The sequence below is a fragment of the Zingiber officinale genome, chromosome 1B (genome assembly GCF_018446385.1).
Source record: "Zingiber officinale cultivar Zhangliang chromosome 1B, Zo_v1.1, whole genome shotgun sequence".
Lineage (NCBI taxonomy): Eukaryota > Viridiplantae > Streptophyta > Magnoliopsida > Zingiberales > Zingiberaceae > Zingiber > Zingiber officinale.
The window spans coordinates 109,472,667-109,491,892 of NC_055986.1; the positions used below are offsets into that span (position 1 = coordinate 109,472,667).

The 19,226-nt window shown below is 38.4% G+C and overlaps 1 long non-coding RNA gene across 1 annotated transcript; it reads left to right on the top strand.

Annotated features, from left to right (window-relative positions):
- Nucleotides 1–1,716: 1,716 nt before the first annotated feature.
- Nucleotides 1,717–3,823, top strand: LOC121986849. The gene is made up of 3 exons (XR_006113427.1): nt 1,717–2,251; nt 2,335–2,492; nt 3,050–3,823. It is a non-coding gene; the product is annotated as an uncharacterized LOC121986849 (long non-coding RNA).
- Nucleotides 3,824–19,226: the final 15,403 nt, after the last annotated feature.

The window sequence follows — 19,226 nt, forward strand, 5'->3', positions numbered from 1 at the left end:
AACATAGAAAACGTTAGCGCTGGGCTAGGGAAAGGGTCCCTACTGTTGACCCTATGACACTCAAGTCAGTGATGGAGTTATGAGAAAGACGATGGTGGAAGAAAACTGTAGCAACGAGCTCGTAGAATTATAGAGCATCGCATTCCTTCGCCTGTAGATGTGGACCCCTTTTTATAGTATCGATTTTGTACTTATACACGCATTCCAAAGCACTTATAAGAAAGGACATACCATAAAGTGACTCTGATACCTTTCCTAAAATGAACTCGCAAATCTCTATGATTTGATAGGTTGGAAGCTTCAAAAGCATTTATTTATAGGATATCCTTTGTCCTTTATGACACAAACTTCCAAAAGAGAGTACGAAGCCATTGGGCCATAGAGGCCACAATGGACTGACCGACCATCACTCAGGAGGACCGCCCGCTCAACCTTGCGGGACATGATGAGTGACTCGGCCTTTTCGTTTGCATCAAGGGCGCAATATGTCCGCGGTCTGTAGGTATGATCGGATAATCGGAAGGCCCAGTCGGCTGGGTTATCACTGCTTATTGCACCCTGAGGTTAGATCGACCATCCAAGGTCTGATCGGCTGCTCGATGGTCAATCATCCATATGGCCTATTCAGGTGTGCCCCTGCCCCAATTGATGATTCTGAAGGTTGACCATTTCTTAACTTTGACTACCTCGTCAGCCGATCTTCCAGGTCTTCACCTGCCTTTTTTTTTTTTTTTTTGGGGGGGGGGGGGGGCACCCTTATCATTGTATCAAAAGTCTTCCCCTTAAGTCTAATTGAAGGAGACTTCAAGTCCGACTGACTGGATCTCTAGTATTATTTACAATCCTTATCCTCAGCCAGGCATTTACTTTCTTGACTGTCGTTCGGCTTGACCAAATATTATACTTATCTATCATTGCTTCGTGAATTCTTTGTTCTCTGACTGGGGAATACATAATAGAATGTCACTCAGCTCGAATGTCGAACATGCTTAGGTGTCGTTGTTCACCACTTCCTTTTTCTCCCGATCGGATTTCACCTCTCAAGAGTGCTCCTTGCTTACGGTCAATGTCATTTTAATTTCTTGAAAACTGATCAAATCACCTATCATTAATGCACAACACACCGAGCATATTTTTTCATCCTGAACTTGCTAATTACTCTCATCCCCTATAAATGCACCCTGTGATTTGCCACCACATATCGCATTCTCACATCACCAAATATTCGATGTGACAGGCAATTGTTGGGATCTGATGTGATAGCTAACTTTTCAAATTCAACGACCCAAATTAAATCTTGCTCTTCTAAGCTCTTGATCGAACGACTTCAGATAACCCTTACTAGGGTTTTTAAAGTTCTCCCTTTTTGATGCACTGCATTGTTTCCCACAGCATCTTCCTCTTCATTCTTCTTTGTCTTTTGTTTGTCGTCGACGATTAGCATTCAATAAGTTTCCTCCTCCTTTCCTTAACTTTCGATCTTTATCCTCCTCTTCCCATAACTACTTCACCTTCTCCTCTTCCCGTTGTACCCAGTTTATGTAAAATACCGTAATAAAATAATAAGATTTAATAGACGAATAACCTTAACAGAATTTTTAGAAATTTTTCGGAGCTCGTATGATGAATTTAAGACGATGAATTAATAGGCTTAGGAAAAGTCTATTTGGATATTCCATTAAGTTAGGGAGTTGATTGAGGAGTAAACTTAGGTTTTGATTTGCCTAAACCTAAGTTCAAATTATATTTTTGCCGATCCCTAACTCTCCCCTCCCGATTCCTCACCCTCTCCCTCTCGTGCACCAACCCTCGCTTCTTCTCCACCGCAACCACTTCCCCACCTCTGCCCGTCGTCTCCCCACCGAGGAGATCACGATCGCGTCGACGCCGTCTGACTCACCGCTGGTTAGGATTCCCATTACCTCCAGTACTCCTTGCCGCGGCTTTGCCTTTACTCTCTCTTGTATGATTTTCGCCGCGTCAGCTGGCCGATGCATCGCTGTTCCTTCCGATCTCCTCTCGCCAGAAGCCAAGCACCCAAGTTCTTCATTTTTCTGTGCCCTAGCCACCCTCTGCCCCTCACGGCGATGACATCTCACTGTTTCCTCTTCCTCCGAGCTGCCCTGTGCTGGGCTGTCTTCGGCCAAGAGCAAGGAATCCCGACATGCTCTAGTTTTGGATCCACCGCTGTCGCTGTCTCCGTCCGAGCCCAACTTAGCCATTTGGTCACCTCTCTTCCGTCCATAAGAAGGTACACTGTGTTTTTTCATTTCAATTCTTCCTTCTGTTCAAGTGCCGACCATGGTATTCATCTGATCTGCATATGGGATGCAGATCCAACCTATAACACCATATGACCCTGCTAAATTCTGGTCAGTAAGTGTTGTTTTGGGATACTTGGCATAGAGGACAGTAGTTTCACAATCCTTCAGCCATAAGTTCTCACAGTTATCGCTTCGGCTGCAAGTCAACAGAAGAGTGTACAAAATTAGGTGAGTTTTGGATTAATTTATGCTTGAATTTATATCCAGATTGGTTGGTGACATGGCTAGAATTGTTAATCTAAGTTGAATAAAGATTTAATTGGTAGATGGCTACTGATCATGTGATGGATTATGTATGTTGGGTTTATGATACTTAGTGGTTGATACAATGAATTGATTTGGATGAGTATAGATGTGGAATTCGTTAATCTGATGTGGTTTGGATTAACATATGAGTTCACAATGGATGGTGATGTTAATTGAGTATTGTTGTGATGGATTATGAAATAGGGTTAGTCAATACTTATATGAATTAAGTGTAGTTGATTCATGAGGGGTTTGATTTTTAGATTAGAGATGATTCATGTATAAATCTAATCTAATGAGGAGAATGAACGATTGATGATGGATATGAAGGAAACAGGAAATTAATTGAGGTTAATCATTAATTAGGGTTAATTAATAATTATATTTTAATACGAATTATCCAAAATAGGTTTGGAAATTTGATTTAGCTATTTAATTCATATGTAAGTAGCTAAATCTGTTTATCATATGATTTGCAGGACGTTGATTCGAGACGAGCATCTCAAAGTGGGATTGTTAGCACGATCGACAGATAAAGGCGGGTACCTTTGACTTATCTTTTGATATTGTTATTCTGATATGTTTAGTAGGTTATAACTAGTAGTAATAGTTATGTTTATATCTGTTTGGTATGTCACTACTTGATACCTATAGTATGCTCATACTTTTACCTGTTATGCATTTATGATTATGTCTTTCTGTTTCTTGCATTGTGTACTTATATAGTGATATACAGTGCATTACCAGATACAGGTCTGGCTACTAGTTTATACTTGGCATGTGTACCTTGTTTATTACTTGGCATGTGTACCTTGTTTATTACTTAACATGTGTACCTAGGTTTACTACTTGGCATGTGTACCTAGGTTTACTATTTGACATGTGTACCTAGATTATTGTTATGGACTTGGGTTCCTTTTTGGTACACATTATGAGGAGGTTGGTATTTTCAGGATTTACATGCTTAGTGTCATGCACCATCTTGCATGATTGCACGCTGAGTTATTGTCAGCTCCATTATTATTGAGCATATCGCCAGTTGCATGATCTGCACACACACCCACTCATGGGTTAGTGGTTTATCAGGCAAGGTGTGTGGCAATTTTGCTCTGTCAGGCTCCGTTGGCCCACTCATGGGTAGTGTTGACTGCAGTGTGGTAGCGGGCAGGGATCCCTCCTCTTGACTATGACACAGGGAGATGAGAGCTTTGACTCCCCCACTCTGTTTGGGGTAGGAGGATAGGTGTACTCCAACAGCATCCTGTCCACTCGGTCACTCAGGAGTAGTGATGGCAGAGTGCACAGTTGTCATAACCCTACCCACTCGGTCTCACTATCGTGTGTGAGATGGCTGACTTGCGTCAAGGGTGACCATGTTATTTGCATCATATGAATGGATTACATTTATTGCTTATGATTACTGCATTTTGGATGTTGTATTTTGGTGGATGCATATATTTGACATGCATACAGGATACATTATGTATTTGGTCTGATGGCCCTGCATCTGTTGGTGAGGTTCACACCCTTATGTTCGGATAGGAGGTCTTGGTGAGTATAGTTTCTTCTATTATTCAGTTTTTCATTTCATGTTATTAGTCAGAAGACTGTACTCCATGATTATTATTAATAGTTATATTTTACTATGCATGTCCGCTTGATACCCGCTGAGTTGTTGAACTCACTACCCCTTATTTTTCATGTTGTTTTCAGGTTAGCACATAGATATGTCGTGTCACTTGGAGTATCCTGACTGCTGGTCCCATGTCACATCAGAAGATGGTTTACCTCTCTCTTGATTTCTTTATATATATTCTTTATTGATTTAGCTTTATATTAGTGTTTAGCCATGTGACTATTTTATTGTTTTGGTATTGTATTTGTGTTTAAGCCATGCCGACACACATTGTGTTGTTTTGGTTGTATGGACTTCCCGTTTATTTTCCCGCTATGTTTTTAGCATAGCCGCGTGAGTTGTTTAATATATATAACTGCGTGGTTGTATTTTTAGTACAACCGTGTGAGCTATTTAATATATTTAACTACATAGTTGTGTATGTTAGAGTGTATACTGAAAGCCTAAGCTTTTGTAAACATTTATTTTGAATTAAGAATCACATTTGGTCAAATTGTCTACATTTAGTTGTAGTTGTTCAATTAATTTATATTGTAGATAACATAGTATGTGGTGCCACATACAGAAGATGATGTTATCAGTACCTTATAAATTATAAACAGTAGCTCACGACCAAAATGGAAAGAAACAAACCATTGGAAGGTCGTAGTGTAATTAGGAATTAATTTATCTTGACTATATAATTGCACTAGTACACTTAGAGTATATTGAGTAGGACCATTTGAGGTTGTTTCTTTTATACTGAATTTATAAAGGAACAAATACCTCAGTTATTATGGAAGTGTGTGCTCTTAATCCTAATATAATAACAAACACATATATTTGATATTTATTTCTTTAATTTATCAATGGGTGAGATTTAGTTTGATGAATCAATAAGCCCGATAAGTTGGGAAATGATATCACTTATAGTGTGTGTTGTTGATTATAGAAGGAAAATGTGTCCTAGTAATCTATGTTGATAATGTCCCCAAGATGAGCTCATAAAGATTGTCATGTTAAACCCTGCAGGTGGACTTAGTCCGACATGACGATAAGGTTGAGTGGTACTATTCTTGGATGAAGATATTAATTAAATGAGTTGTCAGTAACTCACTTAATTAGTAGACATTTGACATCTTAAATACAGGGAGACTAACACACTCATAATAAGGAGTCCAAAAATGTAATTTGGGATTAGTGCGGTAGTTCAATAATAGTTCTCTAGTGGAATGAATTATTATTGATAAAATTAAGTTGTGTGTGTTGGATCGTGAAACGTCGATAGAGGGGGGGGTGAATATCGATTCGAAAAACAATGAGTATAAAAGAGTTAAGCACAGTGGAAATAAACAGCTTAGACAGATGAACACAATGTTTTTTACTTCGTTCGGAGCCTGTGACGACTCCTACTTGAAGGCCCGTACTCCGTGAGTACTTTCGTTGGGCAATTCACTAGCAATTCGAAATAATGATTACAAAAACAGTACAAGGAATGCTAATTAAAATTAAAACAAAGCTATACCGACAGAAAGAAAACCACAAGGACAAGAGAACGTTGTCGGAGCTTCGTTAGTGTCGTTGGAGCGCAGAGCAGCAGAGCAAGCAGTCTAAGAGTTCTGAGTTGATTCTGATCTCTGCCTCTGCCCCATCTTTTATATGAAGCTCGGGGCGCCCTGGATCCCTTCCAGGCGCCCTGGTTAGACGTGGAAAGTCCAACCAACGAGCTCCATGTGGCGACGCGCGGTCAGGATAATTTTTGCCTCCAGGGCGCCCGGGTGCCTCCCGGGCGCCCGGATCCCCTCCGGGCGCCCGGACCACCTTTTTCCAGCGAACAACTTTCCTGCAAAACAAGGTTAGTTCGAGACAAAATAGATCCTGCAAAATAAAGTGTTAGCATAATTAAAGTCCGATACCGGAATCTAGTCACGATCTCGACTTAGATATCCGAAATGGATCTAAGCCGGATCGACGCCTAATGTTCCCTTCCCGGGAACGCGTCTTCGCAGTCACTCCCCTCCAGTGACTTACCTCACTTACCTGCCAGACGTCCGGTCAGCCCTTCGACCCGTCTGGACTTCTCGCCAGCTATCCGGTCAGCCCGTCGACCTAGCTGGACTTCTCGCCAAGCGTCCGGTCAGCCCGTTGACCCGCTTGGACTTCTCGCCAGCTATCCGGTCAGCCCGTCGACCTAGCTGGGCTTCGTGCCAGACATCTTGTCAGCCCGTCGACCTGTCTGGACTTCTCCTGCACACTCGATCAGAGTGTTAGACAACAACAGACTAACTTAACCTGATTTGTCATTCATCAAAACCTGGGTTAAATCGTTAGTGCTAACCGCACCAACAGTGTGTTCGGGGCGAACACGGGATGCTTAATTTTATCGGGAGACCAAAACCAATTCCTCCTCTCGGTCCCTATCGTAGCCTCTTATTTATAGAGTACTATACCCACCTATACCCACCTTCGTATCCATGATATAGGAGCCGGCCAAGCTAGCTTGTGGTTCAAGCTAGGGTTGGCCAAGCCTTGGTTCATGGGTGGCCGGCCCTAGCTTGAACCCAAGATTAGGTGGCCGCCCCCCATTAAATTAAAAAGAATTTTAATTTTAATTTTTTCTTATGTGAAAGATATAATTTATTGGAGAGATTAAAAATTAAAATATCTTTTTTAAAAAGATCTACAAAAGATTAAAGAAAGAGATTAGATCTCTTTCCTTATTTGTAGATAGGAAAGATATTTTATTTTTCTCTTTGTAAATTATTCACATGTTGAAAAATTAAAATTATAGAAATTTCTTTTTATCAACCATGAAGGGATTTTAAAGGGAAATTTTATTTTTAAAATTTCCGAAGACAAATAAGGAATTTTTAATTGTTGATTGAAAATTATCTTGTTTGATCTCTATGAGGTGGCCGGCCATTACAAGGTTAATTGGGAAATTTTATTTTATTTTTCTCAATTAATTCATGTCAAGGAAAGTTAAGGAAATTTTATTGTAATTAAATTTCCTTATTTACCAAAGCTAAGGAATATAAAAGAGAGGGTTGGGGTGCCTTCATGACACATAACTTTTATTATTCTTCTCCCTCTCTTCTTCCTTGGTGTGGCCGGCCCCTTCAAGTTCTCTCTTCCTCTTGTTGTGGCCGAACCTTCTCTTCCTCTAGGAGATTAAGTGGTGGCCAGATTCAAGCTTGGAGAAGAAGGAGAGAAAGCTTTATCCCTTGGAGCATTGGTGGTGTTTTCTCTTCATCCTTGGAGGAGCTATTGACTTGGGCGAACCTTGCAAGGAGGAGAAGAAGGTGCATTGGTGGTTTCTCATCTCGGAAGATCGTTGCCCACACAACGTCCGAGGTTAGAAGAGGAATACGGTAGAAGATCAAGAGGTATTTCTAAAAGGTATAACTAGTATTTTTCCTTTCCGCATCATACTAGTTATTTTTGGAAATAATACCAAATACAAGAGGCTTACGATTCTAGTATTTCAAATTTATTTTCGATGTTGTGTTCTTTTGGTTTTTTCTTTTCCTTATGATTTGATTGTTCCTTTCGGTTAACCTAAAGTTATTTTAGAAAATTAAATATTAGCTTTCCTTAAAAGGTTTTGTCTAGTCGGTGGTGGTTGCTCCCATATCCAAGAAGGCCATGTGCCTCGCCACGTCGGTACTGGAAATCAATTTTGAAAATTAATATTTAATGGAATTAATAACTTAGGTGATTTGGATCGAACGTGTTAAGTTCCGCAGGAGATCCATGTCAAAACCTAAAAGAACAAATAGATTAAATTTTGGATCAAACGTGTTAAGTTCCGCAGGCGATCCAAGTTTAATTTAAAAGAACACATGGTAGCTAGGAAAAGGTTCAGACCTTTGTACAAAATTTTTGTACAGTGGAACCATTAGGTTTTCCGAGTAGCAACCAACAGTGTATATTCTAGCCGTGTGGGCTGATGTATTTTATTTATGATGTATTCATGCTTTAGATTGTCACCGGTATAGGGGAGATGCTGCCGGATTTTTCTTTGGCAGAGACTCCTTTGGGGCGTGATAGTTTATGACACACTTCTACTTCATCTGACTTCAATGAAGATGAAGTGGACCAAATGAAACTCACGTACAATATTCCTTCCGATCATCAAATTGTCATTCCCTTGGCGTATGCCCGTCCTCACACACCTCCGACCAATTTTGTCTCTTTTTTCAAGGATCAACTCTATGTTGGCCTCCGTTTTTCACTATATTCATTTTTTTTAAAGTTTGTAAATATTTCCACATTCTTCTCCAACAACTAGTACCTAACTCTTTTAGGTTACTATATCAAGTCGTGATACTATTCTGTTTGTACCAAATCCCACTACATCTATTCATTTTTTTATTATTTCTATTACCCAAAATAATCTGAGCTAGACGTCTTTCTTTTCCAAGCCTAGGTGGGCGCTGTGTCTTTTGACAAAATGGCGTCATCCAATAAGAGTTGGAAGTCCCATTATTTTTACCTTCGACTCCCGACCGGGCAATGTTCCCGACCGATTAGCAAATAGAATTACCTAATTTGTTGGTGCAGGTTGCACTAACTGTCTGACTTTGATTGACTTTGATGTACAACAAATAAGTTAAAGTTAGATGTGTCATTTATCTAACACTTCTACCAAGTGTGCAAGAGTTGACTGGTCTGAAGGACTTGACACCAAGCTGAATCTAGCTAGGTCCGTGGGGCTCGATAGCTGGTGGGAAATCCAGCTAGGTCTGCGGGGCCCGATAGCTAGTGGGAAGTCCAGATAGGTCCACAGGGCCCGATATGGCGAGAAGTCCAGTTGGGTCCGTGTGACCTAACAATTGGTCAAAGTCCAGTTGGGTCTGTTGACCTGACAACTAGCGGGAAGACCTGGTATGTCAGAGGCAAGTCAAGTGACTGCAAGTGGTAAGTGAAGGTAAGCAACTGGAGGAGTGATATAGTGAGGACGCGTTTCCCGTTGAGGGAACTGTAGGCGTCGATCCAACTTAGGTCCATTTAGAAAACTTAAGTTAAGATCTTGACTAGGTCCTGGTTTCATGAAGACATGATCTAATTAATACTCACATTTTATCATGTTATGCTAATTCTATTTTGCAGGGTAAATATATCTTTTGATTGCATGGACTAACCTTTTCTTGCAGGTGGAAGATGTTGAAGAAAAGGGTCCGGGCGCCCGGAAGAGGTCCGAGCACTTAAAAGGGGTCCAGGCACCCGAAAGGAGTACAGGCACCTGGTGCTGGTCCAGGCGCTTGGAGCAGGCTTGCCCAGCGGGTGCCGAGGGTGCCCAGGCAATCCAGACACCCAGACTCGGTTCAGGCGCCTAGATAATTCTTATGTTAGCATTGTTTGTTTCTTCCGTTTTCTGCTACGTAACTTTGTTTTAATTCGAGTTTTTCGACGATCGTTATTCACCCCCCTCTAGCATTCTTTCCGATCCTTCACAATCCTCTCGAGCTGGGTAAATATAGATGGGAGCCAGTCTACCTTGGAATCACTACTCAACTGACTAGCTTAAAGTATCATATCGATAAGTTCCTGCTTGAGAGCGTGCTATACATGTTTGGGCTGAGTCCCATTTGTGCTCGGTTGCCTGACTCTTTCGGTGAGAGATTCTTCCATCTGTTATTTTTGAATCTAACTGATTTCCTTTCCCTTTTTATAGCTAAAGTAATGTGAAAGGATTTTTTAAGTGAATCCACCTAGTTGACCGATGAGGAACTCTAAATTCATAGAGTGGTCGAGTTGGAGAGTCACGGGCTCCTACCGGTTGGACCCTCTGAAGGGCCGACTAGTGAAGAAGGAGCAAGTCAATTAGCGGGGAGTGATGCCGCTGCCAACAATGAGAAGTTGCCCCCAGAGCGCCCTTCCTTATGTTGGTTGCTACTCGAAAACCCAATGGCTCCACTGTACAAAAATTTTGTACATGATCTGAACCTTTCCTAGCTACCATGTGTTCTTTTAAGTTAAACTTGTATCTCCTGCGGAACTTAACACGTTTGATTCCAAGTTTAACTTATATGTTCTTTTAGGTTTAGATTTGGATCTCCTGCGGAACTTAACACGTTTGATCCAAATCACCTAGGTTATAAATTCAATTAAATATTAGTTTCCAAAATTAGCTTCCAGTGCTGCATGGCGAGGCACTTGGCCTTCTTGGATATGGGAGCAACCACCACCGACTAGACAAAACCTTTTAAGGAAAGTTAATATTTAATTTCCTTATATAACTTTAGGTTAACCAAAAGGAACAATCAAATCACAAGGGAAAAAGAAAAAGAACATAACATCGAAATTAAATTCGAAAAACAAGAATCGAATGCCTATTGTATTTGATATTTATACAAAGAAAAATTAACTAGTATGATGCGGAAATTAAATACTAGTTATACCTCTTCCTTGTATGCTAAAAACCTCGAGATTTTCTGCCGTATCCCTCGCCTCCTCTTAGACGTCGTGTGGGCGACGATCCTCCAAGACGAACACCACCCGGAAAGCTTCTCCTCCTTCTCTAGAATTCGGCCACCACCACCACAAAGGAGCAAAAGAGAGCAAAGGGAAGAGAGGGAGAGGGGCCGACCACTTGATGATCTCCAACAACACAATATCAATTGTTATGTTTTTAAGGCCTCCCCTTCCCCCCTTTTTATATTAGTTTCCCAACGGAAAGTTATGGAAAGAATTTTATAAAAATTAGACTCATTCCTATTTCCTTTTAATTTTTTTTCTTTCCTTTTAATTAATCAATCCTAGATTGATTTATTAATTAAACAACTATTTGTTGATGTTTAATTATTTGACCAGCCCCTTGCTTGGGCACCAAGCAAGGTGGCCGACCATTTATTAAAAGGGAAAGAAAGAAATTTTTTTTATAAAATTTTAAAAGAAGAAAACTTCTAATAAAATTTTACAAACTCTTTTTTTTTTCTAATGTGGATATTAAAAGGAAAGTTTTGAAATTTAAAACCAAGTTTTAAAATTTAAAACATCTCTAATAATATTTCTTTTTAAAAGAAAGTTTTATTAATTTTATAACTCTCTTTTAAAACCTTGTGGCCTAATTTAAATTAGGAAAATTTTATAAATTTTTAAAATCTCTCTTTTTACAAATTGTAAATATTTGAGGAGATTTAAAAATTCAAAAACAATCTTCCTAATTTAAATATTGCGGCCGGCCCCCTTGCTCAAGGCAAGGGCCGACCACTTCTAGAGAATATGTGGCCGGCCATTGCTTGGTCACCAAGCAATGAACCGACCCCTTCTTGGACACCAAGATAGGCTTTTCTTTGGATGGACTTGACGCTTTATTGAGGCTACAACAGGGACCTAGAGGAGAAATTGGTTTTAGCCTTCCGATGAGCTTGAGTATCCCGTGCTCATCCCGAACACACAACTCAAGTTCATCGATAATAACTCATTCCACTAGAGAGTTATTACCGCACTACCGCACCAATCCCAAATTACATTATGGGCTCCTTCTTATCATGAGTGTGTTAGTCTCTCTGTGTTTAAGATTACGAATGCCCACTAATTAAGTGAGTTACTGACAACTCATTTAATTAATATCTAGCTCCAAGAGTAGTACCACTCAACTTTATTGTCATGTTGGACTAGGTCCACCTGCAGGGTTTAACATGACAATCCTTATGAGCTCCTCTTGGGGACATTCTCAACCTAGATAACTAGGACACAGATTCCTTCTATAATCAACAACACATACTATAAGTAATATCATTTCCCAACTTATCAGACATATTGATTTATCGAGCTAAACCTCACCCTTTGATAAGTCAAAGAAATAAATATTAAATATACATGCTTGTTATTATATTAGGATTAAGAGCACACACTTCCATAATAACTAAGGTCTAGTTCTTTTACTAAGTCAGTACAAAAAGAACTTACCTAAATGATCCTACTCAATACACTTAAAGTGTATCAGTGTAATTTATTAGTCAAGATAAACTAATATTTAATTACACTACGTCTATTCTGATGGTTTGTTCCTTTCCATCTTAGTCGTGAACAACTGTTTATAATTTATAGAGAACCGACAACATGATCTTCTAAGTGTGACTCCACACTCTATGTTATCTACTATATAAATTAATTGAACAATTACATTTAACAAATAAATGTAAACATTTGACTAATGTGATTCTTTATTTCAAAATAAATGTGTACAAAAGCTAAACTTTTAAGTATACACTCCAACACCTTAGTGCCCATTGTTGTTCCTTTGGAGTCCACTACTTCTGTTGAGCTGTTGATCCAATGCTAACGTCGTAAACAACCCTACCCAGCAACTCCTCCCTGATCGGTGACATATGCTCCACAAACATCTACTGCCACGTTGACCATATGCTCACCTTTTGACCGGGGAGAAAGCTCTACCTCCACAGTTCCCACGAGAGTAGCCGGTTGGTCCACTCCCCTCTTCATCTGATTGAGCTCCTTCTTTGATTTAGTTTTCGACCGGCGCTATCATCGCTCAAACTATATCTTATCTGATGCCCCCACCAAATGAATGAATGCCCCCTCTCTGCATGATATGTTCAACCCCTCTATCCAAATCAAAAAGCAAGGGTAGCTCGGAGCCCATTGGCTTGGACACGCACAAGCACATCATGACCGACCTCAGGCTACCTACAGACGAATGACGTCATCCATACCCTAATGAGCCAGGCTCCCCCAAGCACAAAATTAGAATTCAAGGTCCCTTGGCCCAAACCTGGACGGACACCAAAGCCCGAGTGACGACAATTCCATCTGAGGAACTGATCGATCACTTTAGTCAAAATTCCACTAGGGCAAGTCTACTTAGTATTTAAACATTTATGTTTTCCTGTGTGCTCCACCTGACCTGTTAGGATGTATACTAAAAGCCTAGCTTTTGGTATAAACATTTATCTAGAAATAAGAATCACATTGGTCAAATGTCTACATTTATGATAAATGTAGTTGCTCAATTAATTTATATTGTAGATAACATGGTGTGTGGTGTCACACACAGAAGATCATGTTATCGGTTCCTTATAAATTATAAACAGTAGCTCACGACCAAGATGGAAAGGAACAGACCATTGGAAGGTCGTAGTGTAATTATGTAGTAGTTTATCTTAACTATATAATTACACTAGTACACTTAGAGTGTATTGAGTAGGATCATTTGAGGTCGTTCATTTTATACTGACTTTATGAAGGAACAAAGACCTCAGTTATTATGGAAGTGTGTGCTCTTAATCCTAATATAATAACAAACACATATATTTGATATTTATTTCTTTAATTTATCAATGGGTGAGATTTAGTTCGATAAATCAATAAGCCCGATAAGTTGAGAAATGATATCACTTATAGTATGTGTTGTTGATTATAGAAGGAAACTGTGTCCTACTAATCTAGGTTGATAATGTCCCCAAGATGAGCTCATAAAGATTGTCATGTTAAACCCTGCAGGTGGACTTAGTCCGACATGACGATAAGGTTGAGTGGTACTATTCTTGGATGAAGATATTAATTAAATGAGTTGTCAGTAACTCACTTAATTAGTGGACATTTGACATCTTAAACACAGGGAGACTAACACACTCATAATAAGAAGGAGCCCAAAAATGTAATTTGGGATTGGTGCGGTAGTTCAATAATAGTTCTCTAGTGCAATGAATTATTATTGATAAAATTAAGTTGTGTGTTCGGGGCGAACACGGGATGCTTAATTTTATCGGGAGACCAAAACCAATTCCTCCTCTCGGTCCCTATCGTAGTCTCTTATTTATACAGTACTATGCTCACCTATACCCACCTTCTATACCCACCTAAAGGGGGCCGACCAAGCTAGCTTGGGAATCAAGCTAGGGCCGGCCTAAGCATGGTTTATGGGTGGCCGGCCCTAGCTTGAACGCAAGCTAGAGGGGGCCGACCCTAATGAAATTAAAAAGAATTTTAAATTTTTCTTATGTAGAAGATATAATTTATTGGAGAGAATTAAAATTAAAATATCTCTTCTACAAAAGATTAAGAAAAGAGATTAGATCTCTTTTCTTATTTGTAGATAGGAAAGATATTTTATTTTTTCTCTTTGTAAATTATTCACATGTTGAAAAATTAAAATTATAGAAATTTCTTTTTATCAACCATGAAGGGATTTTGAAAAGAAATTTTAATTTTAAAATTTCCGGAAACAAATTAGGAAGTTTTAATTTGTTGATTGAAACTTGCCTAAATTGCTTCTCTAGATGTGGCCGGCCATGATGTGGATTAATAAGAAATTTTATTTAATTTTTCTTTATTAATTCATATTAAGGAAAGTTATAAAAATTAATTGTAACTAAGTTTCCTTAATTACCAAGGCTAAGGATTATAAAAGAGGGGGTTTGGGTGCCTTCAAGAGACACAACCTCTATTATTCTCTCCCTCTTTTTCCTTGGTGTTGTGGCCGGCCAACCTCTCCCCCTCTCTTCCTCTTTGTGGTGGCCGAAACTCTTCCATTGCTTGGAGCTTTTGTGGTGGCCGGATACTACTTGGATAAGAAGAAGAAGAAGGAGAGAAAGCTTGCATCCCTTGGAGTTTTGGTTGATGTTTTCTCTTCATCCTTGGTAAAGCTCTTGATTTGGCCGAACCTAGCAAGGAGGAGAAGAAGGTGTTGGTGGTTTCTCATCTCGGAAGATCGTTGCCCACACAACGTCCGAGGTTAGAAGAGGAATACGGTAGAAGATCAAGAGGTCTTTCTAAAAGGTATAATTAGTATTTTTCCTTTCCGCATCATACTAGTTATTTTTTGAAATAATACCAAATACAAGAGGCATGCGATTTTAGTATTTCGAATATGTTTTTCGATGTTGTGTTCTTTTGTTTTTTTTTCTTTTCCTTATGATTTGATTGTTCCTTTCGGTTAACCTAAAGTTATTTTAGGAAATTAAATATTAGCTTTCCTTAAAAGGTTTTGTATAGTTGGTGGTGGTTGCTCCCATATCCAAGAAGGCCATGTGCCTCGCCACGTCAGTACTGGGAACCAATTTTGGAAATTAATATTTAATGGAATTAATAACTTAAGTGATTTGGATCAAACGTGTAAAATTCCACAGGAGATCCAAGTCAAAACCTAAAAGAACAAATAGATTAAGTTTTGGATCAAACGTGTTAAGTTCCGCAGGCGATCCTAAATTTAATTTAAAAAAACACATGGTAGCTAGGAAAAGGTTCAGACTTTTGTACAAAATATTTGTACAGTGAAATCTTTAGGTTTTCCGAGTAGCAACCAACAATTGGTATCAGAGCTAGGATTTTGCCTCTGTGTATTTTGGTATTAGTTTAATTATGCACATGCCATACATAATTTAGGCAAGTTAATAGTAGGATGTGCTAACTTTGTGAATGCAGGATCCAACTATTATGACTTTTAGTTATTATGTGTGTGATTGGACCCTTGGACATGTCAAGGGCATTTTATTGTGTGTGCATGATTGTATTATAAAATACAGCAGGAGCTGTATTTAGTTTTATTAGGATTTTATTTTTTGATCTAGTTACATGTACATTTCTTTTATGGAATATAGGATCGATGGATGTAAATTTTATTTTATGTTCGATCTAGTTTACATGTACATTTCTCTGAGGAATATAGGATCGAAAAATGTAAAATTCTATTTATGTCGCGGATCGAATTTTGCAAGGCGTGGAACCTTTTGAGGACCAGAGGCGCAGTGGAACAAGGAGCAAGATGGATGCGACAACTAGACCCGGTGGCGGTGGCCAAAGATGGCAGCAACTAGGGTTGGCGACACACGGAGGACAGCAATAGATAAAAGCCATAATAGTTGAAAATTAATTTTTCTATTTATTGCTTTTTATGCTGTGTTGTGTGTGCTTGTTAGTATGCATGTTAAGTAAGCTAGCATAGTCAAAAATTCCTCACTTTAAATAACTAAGTGGGAGAGGAATTTATTTTTAAATAAATTCCACGGTCTCCATTACTGGTTTATAAGTGATGCAACAAGCTTGCGCGTTGGCTCTGAGTGCCTTCCTCCATATCGGATGAGCTTGTTTGCGGATCACTAGATTAAACTTCCATTTTAGATGACTATAGGAAGTTAATTAAGAGCGTGTGATCTTCCCTATCGGAAGGGGCATAATCTTATTAATGGACTAAGTGTCAAGTAATGGTATACACTTAGACACGTCTAATAGTATCCTCCCCATCGGAGTCACTGCTATTATTTGTATGACCGAAGAAAACCAACTATTAATTTGTCAAAAAGATAAGTTGACAGAATAATAAAATTAAAACCCTCTCTTACAAATGTTGAGTTTTTGTATACGTCCACACTATCGTGGCATACAAAAATTCACGGTGTATGAGGTAATTTTATTTGTCAGGTTGACGAGAAAATAAAATTAATGGGAAAACCTCCTCTTACAAATGTTTAATTTTTAATACGTCCATACTATCGTCGCATACAAAATTTATGGTGTTTGAGGTAATTTTATTTGTCATAAAGATTTATTGACAAGATAATTAATGGGTAAACCCCTCCTCTTACAAATGTTTAATTTTGTATACGTCCACACTATCGTGGCATGCAAAATTCACGGTGTTTGAGGTGTTGGCGAATTTAAATAATATTGTTTGAGGAATCAATGTTATTTAAAATTCAAAAGTTTTGACCAGATATTTGATCAACGACAAATCAACTATTAATTTTATTTGTCATAAAGTAAAGTTGACGAGATAATAAAATTAATGAATAAAATCTTCTCTTTGATTTTGTATACGTCCACACTATCGTGGCATACAAAATTCATGGGGATTTTAAGGAGTTGATCTTGACCAAATATTTTTGTGATTCTTAGGATTTAAAATGTTTGTCGATTCCCTAGTTGTTATACTATAGAAAAGACTTAGTAGTCCCAATTGAAATGATTGGAAATAGGACTTGGACATTAAGGTAGACTGTCCTCTTAGAATTAAGAACAAGATAGGTGTATTTTATTCATTAGTTGATACATGTTTAGTGGTATCTACCGGTACCTGGTGTGTAGATACAGGAGCCACTAATCATGTCTGCAATTCATTGCAGGGGTTCCAGGAAACCCGATAACTATATGAAAGGTAAATCACCGTCCACATGTGCACTACTGTAAAAGTGGTAACTGTTACAGTGGGAGATGTTTATCTTTTGATAAGAATAAAATATGGATTTTAAGTAATTGTCTTTACGTACCAAGTTTAGAAAGAACTAGTTTTCAGTTTCTAGATTATTCAAAGAACTTGATATTCTGCCTCTTTTAATAACAATGTTGTTATTAAGAAAAAGAGGGAAGTTATCTGTTCTGATATGTTGGTTGGCAATTTATAAATCCAATAACTCCCACGATGCAACAAATGGAAATTAGTAACACATCTTCTAACTTTAAGAGAAAGGAACCTTCGGAAATGAACCAATTATATCTTTGGCATCTAAGGCTAGGTTATATTAACTTGAGTAGGATTCATTGGTAGCTGATGAACTTTTGGGTTCATTAGCAGTGGAAATCTTTCCAAACCTACGAGTCTTACTTGGAAGGAAAAATAACCAAGAAGCTTTTAAGACGAAGGGGTATGGAGCCAAAGATATGTTAGAATTGATTCATTCTGATTTGTGTGATCCTATGACTATCCAGACAAGAGGTAGTATCGAATATTTCGTCCATTTTATAGACAACTATTCAAGATACAAATACATTTACTTAATGTGCCGCAAGACTAAGTGCTTTGATTAGTTCAAAGAGTACAAGGCTGATGCGGAGAAATGTTAAAGTAAAAAGTCATTATGGAAGATCGTAGTGGCAAGTACCTCTTGGGAGATCTTAGGAGTCACTTATTAGAAGTTGGGATTCAATCCCAACTAACTGCACCTGGTACACCCCAATAGAATGGTGTAGTAGAAAGAAGGTATATGACTCTTATGGAATAATTAGATAGATGATGAGTTATTCAAAAAAATTACCAAATTTATTTTAAGGATATACTCTGAAAACGAAAGTGAACATAGTACCTTCCAAGTTAGAACTCTCTACTCATATAGAATTGCTGAATAGGTGTAAACCTATTTTGAAGCATATTCGGATTCAGGTAGTCCAACACATATGTTAAAGAGAGACAATGATAAGTTGGATAGGAGTTCACTTGTTTGTAAGTTATCCTAGATAAACAAAAGTAGGAAGGTCATTGTTAGCATCAATGACTGATTTTTAGAAAAGGACTATATAATGAACCACAAACTCATAAGTGAATTTGTTCTTACAGAAATAATAAAAGACATGTCTAATCTAGTACCAACTGTACAAGATGAGATACCACAAGGAAACTGCAACATGTATCACAAATGATACACAATTGCAGAAAGTGCATCGTCATAGTGGGAGGGTTGTTAGGCAACCCAAAAAGATTCATGTTTTGGGAGAGTTTTTGGACTCGATCCCTGGAAGACATGAACTTGATCTCCAGACATATGACGAAGCACTCCAGGATAAAGATGCAGCATCTTGGCAAAGAGTAATGAATAATAGAAGTAGAATATATATATTCTAATAAAATCTGGAAGCTTGTAGAACCACCAAATGGTGTAAAAGCCTTTGGGTGTAAAAAGGTCTATAATAGGAAAAGAGGGATAGACATGAAGGTAGAAACTTTCAAAGAAAGGCTTGATGAAAAAGGAAACTTTTTCACTGGTAGCCATGCTTAAGTCTATCCGGATTCTTTTATCTATTTGGCAAGAGGATGTCAAGACAGTATTCTTTAATGGAAGTCTTGAAGAAAACATCCATATAAAGCAACCAGAAGGGTTCATTGCAAAGGGCTAAGAGCATCTTGTGTGCAAGCTCAATCATCTATGGACTGAGGCAAAGCTTCAAGGTCTTGGAACATCCGGTTTATCAAAGTAATCCAGACCTATGGATTTATTTAGTAACCAGATAAGTCTTGTGTATACAAAAGGTGTGATGGAAACGTGGTGGTATTTCTTGTACTATATGTAGATAACATTTTT